This window comes from Heterodontus francisci, unplaced genomic scaffold (genome assembly GCF_036365525.1).
Source record: "Heterodontus francisci isolate sHetFra1 unplaced genomic scaffold, sHetFra1.hap1 HAP1_SCAFFOLD_1076, whole genome shotgun sequence".
Taxonomy (NCBI): domain Eukaryota; kingdom Metazoa; phylum Chordata; class Chondrichthyes; order Heterodontiformes; family Heterodontidae; genus Heterodontus; species Heterodontus francisci.
The window spans coordinates 135,001-142,500 of NW_027140534.1; positions in this window are offsets into that span (position 1 = coordinate 135,001).

Sequence of the window (7,500 nt, forward strand, 5' to 3'; positions counted from 1 at the left end):
CAACGGGTTTCCGAGGCCCGTCGGTCAGGCGCGGTTCGCTCCGCAATCCGCCGGCCGATCGGCACCGGGCGGGGCTCTACGGAAAGAGGGGACCCTCCCGCGTCGAGTGCCGGCGCACCGACCCCGCAGGCTGACCGGGAAGGTGAAGACTCACCCCGCTGAATGCCCGGCCCCGGCTACCCTCCGGCTCCGGGGCCATAACTTCGGGGAGGGAGGTCCGATCCCCGCGCGGTCGACGGCAGGCGGTAGGGCTCGGAGGGGCGCGGCCTGGTCCGCGAGTGCCCCGGCGCCGCCCCTCTGCCCGTCCGAGGGACAGTAGGAAATGGCCATACCGCTTTCCGGCCGATTGCCGCCGGACGTCCGGCCGCATTCGCTCGGTCTGCGCGGCCGGCGGTAGCCGGGGGCGAGGGGCATCGGGCGGTGGCGGAACCAGGCCGGCCCGACCGCTGGGGGCCGCCCGGGCGACGTTTGAATCTGTCGGGTCGGACCGCCGAATCCCGCGGGATTTCGGGATCGAATCTGCGGGTGGAATCGGCACCTCGTCCCGCTGTCCGGTTCCCCCCCGTCGACTGCAACGGGTTTCCGAGGCCCGTCGGTCAGGCGCGGTTCGCTCCGCAATCCGCCGGCCGATCGGCACCGGGCGGGGCTCTACGGAAAGAGGGGACCCTCCGGCGTCGAGTGCCGGCGCACCGACCCCGCAGGCTGACCGGGAAGGTGAAGACTCACCCCGCTGAATGCCCGGCCCCGGGCACCCTCCGGCGCCGGGGCCATAACTTCGGGGAGGGAGGTCCGAGCTCCGCGCGGTCGACGGCAGGTGAAAGGGGCCGGTGCGCCGCGGAAGGCGACAGCAGTCCCGTCAGGCTGCACCTCTGCTCGGGCGAACGGCGTCAGGAAAAGGGGAGAGCACTTCCCCACCGATAGCTCCGGAACGCCCGGACCCATTGGCCCGCGGCACCGGTGGCTGCTAGAGGGCCTCCGGCGCCGTCAGCCGGGGTACGTCCCAGGCCGGCCGGACGGCGGGCAGCCGGAGGCAACGGCCTGGAACGGAGCCAGACTTGAGTCGTTCCGTGCCGTGGGCAAAAAGGCAGGGCTGCGGGTCAGCGCAGTTTGGCAAACCTAGCCGCAAGTGCGGGAAGGGCGGAGGAGCACACGGACGCCGCCTTCCCAAACTGAGCCCAAAGTGCCCAGGCATGCCCCCTTGATCTCGCCTAATCAGTGAGCCCAAAATAATTTCAGAGTGTGGAAACCTTATCCAAAAAGGTCGAAAAGAACGGCCAGAGATCAAGTCCGAAAGGGGAAATCAGTAACAAGCAAGCAGAGTAATCATTAACCAAAAAGCGCAAAATTATGTTAAAAGTGTGAAATCATTAACCAAAAACTCGAAAATAATGTCCAGAGACCAAGTCCGAAAGGGCAAATGGTTAACCAGTAAGCAGAGTAATCATTAACCAAAAATCGCAAAAGTAAGTAAAAAGTATGAAATCATTAACCAAAAATCGCAAAAGTAAGTAAAAAGTGTGAAATCATTAACCAAAAACTCGAAAATAATGTGCAGAGACTAAGTCCGAAAGGGCAAATGGTTAACCAGTAAGCAGAGTCATCATTAACCAAAAATCGCAAAAGTAAGTAAAAAGTGTGAAATCATTAACCAAAAATCGCAAAAGTAAGTAAAAAGTGTGAAATCATTAACCAAAAACTCGAAAATAATCTCCAGAGACTAAGTCCGAAAGGGCAAATGGTTAACCAGTAAGCAGAGTAATCATTAACCAAAAATCGCAAAAGTAAGTAAAAAGTGTGAAATCATTAACCAAAAATCGCAAAAGTAAGTAAAAAGTGTGAAATCATTAACCAAAAACTCGAAAATAATGTCCAGAGACTAAGTCCAAAAGGGCAAATGGTTAACCAGTAAGCAGAGTAATCATTAACCAAAAAGCGCAAAAATATGTTAAAAGTGTGAAATCATTAACCAAAAACTCGAAAATAATGTGCAGAGACTAAGTCCGAAAGGGCAAATGGTTAACCAGTAAGCAGAGTAATCATTAACCAAAAATCGCAAAAGTAAGTAAAAAGTGTGAAATCATTAACCAAAAACTCGAAAATAATCTCCAGAGACTAAGTCCGAAAGGGCAAATGGTTAACCAGTAAGCAGAGTAATCATTAACCAAAAATCGCAAAAGTAAGTAAAAAGTGTGAAATCATTAACCAAAAACTCGAAAATAATGTCCAGAGACCAAGTCCGAAAGGGCAAATGGTTAACCAGTAAGCAGAGTAATCATTAACCAAAAATCGCAAAAGTAAGTAAAAAGTGTGAAATCATTAACCAAAAATCGCAAAAGTAAGTAAAAAGTGTGAAATCATTAACCAAAAACTCGAAAATAATCTCCAGAGACTAAGTCCGAAAGGGCAAATGGTTAACCAGTAAGCAGAGTAATCATTAACCAAAAATCGCAAAAGTAAGTAAAAAGTGTGAAATCATTAACCAAAAATCGCAAAAGTAAGTAAAAAGTGTGAAATCATTAACCAAAAAGTCGAAAATAATCTCCAGAGACTAAGTCCAAAAGGGCAAATGGTTAACCAGTAAGCAGAGTAATCATTAACCAAAAATCGCAAAAGTAAGTAAAAAGTGTGAAATCATTAACCAAAAACTCGAAAATAATCTCCAGAGACTAAGTCCGAAAGGGCAAATGGTTAACCAGTAAGCAGAGTAATCATTAACCAAAAGGCGCAAAAGTAAGTAAAAAGTATGAAATCAGTAACCAAAAAGCGCAAAAATATGTTAAAAGTGTGAAATCATTAACCAAAAAGTCGAAAATAATCTCCAGAGACTAAGTCCGAAAGGGCAAATGGTTAACCAGTAAGCAGAGTAATCATTAACCAAAAATCGCAAAAATATGTTAAAAGTGTGAAATCATTAACCAAAAACTCGAAAATAATGTGCAGAGACTAAGTCCGAAAGGGCAAATGGTTAACCAGTAAGCAGAGTAATCATTAACCAAAAAGGGCAAAAGTAAGTAAAAAGTATGAAATCATTAACCAAAAAGCACAAAATTAAGTTAAAAGTGTGAAATCATTAACCAAAAAGTCGAAAATAATGTCCAGAGACCAAGTCCGAAAGGGCAAATGGTTAACCAGTAAGCAGAGTAATCATGAACCAAAAATCGCAAAAGTAAGTAAAAAGTATGAAATCATTAACCAAAAAGGGCAAAAGTAAGTAAAAAGTATGAAATCATTAACCAAAAATCGCAAAAGTAAGTAAAAAGTATGAAATCATTAACCAAAAATCGCAAAAGTAAGTAAAAAGTATGAAATCATTAACCAAAAAGCACAAAATTAAGTTAAAAGTGTGAAATCATTAACCAAAATGTCGAAAACAATGTCCAGAGACTAAGTCCGAAAGGGCAAATGGTTAACCAGTAAGCAGAGTAATCATTAACCAAAAATCGCAAAAGTAAGTAAAAAGTGTGAAATCATTAACCAAAAACCCGAAAATAATGTCCAGAGACTAAGTCCGAAAGGGCAAATGGTTAACCAGTAAGCAGAGTAATCATTAACCAAAAATCGCAAAAGTAAGTAAAAAGTGTGAAATCATTAACCAAAAACTCGAAAATAATGTCCAGAGACTAAGTCCGAAAGGGCAAATGGTTAACCAGTAAGCAGAGTAATCATTAACCAAAAGGCGCAAAAGTAAGTAAAAAGTATGAAATCAGTAACCAAAAAGCGCAAAAATATGTTAAAAGTGTGAAATCATTAACCAAAAACTCGAAAATAATGTGCAGAGACTAAGTCCGAAAGGGCAAATAATTAACCAGTAAGCAGAGTAATCATTAACCAAAAAGCGCAAAAATATGTTAAAAGTGTGAAATCATTAACCAAAAACTCGAAAATAATGTCCAGAGACTAAGTCCGAAAGGGCAAATGGTTAACCAGTAAGCAGAGTAATCATTAACCAAAAATCGCAAAAGTAAGTAAAAAGTGTGAAATCATTAACCAAAAACTCGAAAATAATGTCCAGAGACCAAGTCCGAAAGGGCAAATGGTTAACCAGTAAGCAGAGTAATCATTAACCAAAAATCGCAAAAGTAAGTAAAAAGTGTGAAATCATTAACCAAAAACTCGAAAATAATCTCCAGAGACTAAGTCCGAAAGGGCAAATGGTTAACCAGTAAGCAGAGTAATCATTAACCAAAAATCGCAAAAGTAAGTAAAAAGTGTGAAATCATTAACCAAAAACTCGAAAATAATGTCCAGAGACCAAGTCCGAAAGGGCAAATGGTTAACCAGTAAGCAGAGTAATCATTAACCAAAAATCGCAAAAGTAAGTAAAAAGTGTGAAATCATTAACCAAAAATCGCAAAAGTAAGTAAAAAGTGTGAAATCATTAACCAAAAACTCGAAAATAATCTCCAGAGACTAAGTCCGAAAGGGCAAATGGTTAACCAGTAAGCAGAGTAATCATTAACCAAAAATCGCAAAAGTAAGTAAAAAGTGTGAAATCATTAACCAAAAATCGCAAAAGTAAGTAAAAAGTGTGAAATCATTAACCAAAAAGTCGAAAATAATCTCCAGAGACTAAGTCCAAAAGGGCAAATGGTTAACCAGTAAGCAGAGTAATCATTAACCAAAAATCGCAAAAGTAAGTAAAAAGTGTGAAATCATTAACCAAAAACTCGAAAATAATCTCCAGAGACTAAGTCCGAAAGGGCAAATGGTTAACCAGTAAGCAGAGTAATCATTAACCAAAAGGCGCAAAAGTAAGTAAAAAGTATGAAATCAGTAACCAAAAAGCGCAAAAATATGTTAAAAGTGTGAAATCATTAACCAAAAAGTCGAAAATAATCTCCAGAGACTAAGTCCGAAAGGGCAAATGGTTAACCAGTAAGCAGAGTAATCATTAACCAAAAATCGCAAAAATATGTTAAAAGTGTGAAATCATTAACCAAAAACTCGAAAATAATGTGCAGAGACTAAGTCCGAAAGGGCAAATGGTTAACCAGTAAGCAGAGTAATCATTAACCAAAAAGGGCAAAAGTAAGTAAAAAGTATGAAATCATTAACCAAAAAGCACAAAATTAAGTTAAAAGTGTGAAATCATTAACCAAAAAGTCGAAAATAATGTCCAGAGACCAAGTCCGAAAGGGCAAATGGTTAACCAGTAAGCAGAGTAATCATGAACCAAAAATCGCAAAAGTAAGTAAAAAGTATGAAATCATTAACCAAAAAGGGCAAAAGTAAGTAAAAAGTATGAAATCATTAACCAAAAATCGCAAAAGTAAGTAAAAAGTATGAAATCATTAACCAAAAATCGCAAAAGTAAGTAAAAAGTATGAAATCATTAACCAAAAAGCACAAAATTAAGTTAAAAGTGTGAAATCATTAACCAAAATGTCGAAAACAATGTCCAGAGACTAAGTCCGAAAGGGCAAATGGTTAACCAGTAAGCAGAGTAATCATTAACCAAAAATCGCAAAAGTAAGTAAAAAGTGTGAAATCATTAACCAAAAACCCGAAAATAATGTCCAGAGACTAAGTCCGAAAGGGCAAATGGTTAACCAGTAAGCAGAGTAATCATTAACCAAAAATCGCAAAAGTAAGTAAAAAGTGTGAAATCATTAACCAAAAACTCGAAAATAATGTCCAGAGACTAAGTCCGAAAGGGCAAATGGTTAACCAGTAAGCAGAGTAATCATTAACCAAAAGGCGCAAAAGTAAGTAAAAAGTATGAAATCAGTAACCAAAAAGCGCAAAAATATGTTAAAAGTGTGAAATCATTAACCAAAAACTCGAAAATAATGTGCAGAGACTAAGTCCGAAAGGGCAAATAATTAACCAGTAAGCAGAGTAATCATTAACCAAAAAGCGCAAAAATATGTTAAAAGTGTGAAATCATTAACCAAAAACTCGAAAATAATGTCCAGAGACTAAGTCCGAAAGGGCAAATGGTTAACCAGTAAGCAGAGTAATCATTAACCAAAAATCGCAAAAGTAAGTAAAAAGTGTGAAATCATTAACCAAAAACTCGAAAATAATGTCCAGAGACCAAGTCCGAAAGGGCAAATGGTTAACCAGTAAGCAGAGTAATCATTAACCAAAAATCGCAAAAGTAAGTAAAAAGTGTGAAATCATTAACCAAAAACTCGAAAATAATCTCCAGAGACTAAGTGCGAAAGGGCAAATGGTTAACCAGTAAGCAGAGTAATCATTAACCAAAAATCGCAAAAGTAAGTAAAAAGTGTGAAATCATTAACCAAAAATCGCAAAAGTAAGTAAAAAGTGTGAAATCATTAACCAAAAAGTCGAAAATAATCTCCAGAGACTAAGTGCGAAAGGGCAAATGGTTAACCAGTAAGCAGAGTAATCATTAACCAAAAAGCGCAAAAATATGTTAAAAGTGTGAAATCATTAACCAAAAACTCGAAAATAATGTGCAGAGACTAAGTCCGAAAGGGCAAATGGTTAACCAGTAAGCAGAGTAATCATTAACCAAAAAGGGCAAAAGTAAGTAAAAAGTATGAAATCATTAACCAAAAAGCACAAAATTAAGTTAAAAGTGTGAAATCATTAACCAAAAAGTCGAAAATAATCTCCAGAGACTAAGTCCGAAAGGGCAAATGGTTAACCAGTAAGCAGAGTAATCATTAACCAAAAAGCGCAAAAATATGTTAAAAGTGTGAAATCATTAACCAAAAACTCGAAAATAATGTGCAGAGACTAAGTCCGAAAGGGCAAATGGTTAACCAGTAAGCAGAGTAATCATTAACCAAAAAGCGCAAAAATATGTTAAAAGTGTGAAATCATTAACCAAAAACTCGAAAATAATGTCCAGAGACTAAGTCCGAAAGGGCAAATGGTTAACCAGTAAGCAGAGTAATCATTAACCAAAAATCGCAAAAGTAAGTAAAAAGTGTGAAATCATTAACCAAAAACTCGAAAATAATCTCCAGAGACTAAGTCCGAAAGGGCAAATGGTTAACCAGTAAGCAGAGTAATCATTAACCAAAAATCGCAAAAGTAAGTAAAAAGTATGAAATCATTAACCAAAAAGCGCAAAAATATGTTAAAAGTGTGAAATCATTAACCAAAAACTCGAAAATAATGTGCAGAGACTAAGTCCGAAAGGGCAAATGGTTAACCAGTAAGCAGAGTAATCATTAACCAAAAAGCGCAAAAATATGTTATAAGTGTGAAATCATTAACCAAAAACTCGAAAATAATGTCCAGAGACTAAGTCCGAAAGGGCAAATGGTTAACCAGTAAGCAGAGTAATCATTAACCAAAAAGCGCAAAAATATGTTAAAAGTGTGAAATCATTAACCAAAAACTCGAAAATAATGTCCAGAGACTAAGTCCGAAAGGGCAAATGGTTAACCAGTAAGCAGAGTAATCATTAACCAAAAAGCGCAAAAATATGTTAAAAGTGTGAAATCATTAACCAAAAACTCGAAAATAATGTCCAGAGACTAAGTCCGAAAGGGCAAATAATTAACCAGTAAGCAGAGTAAT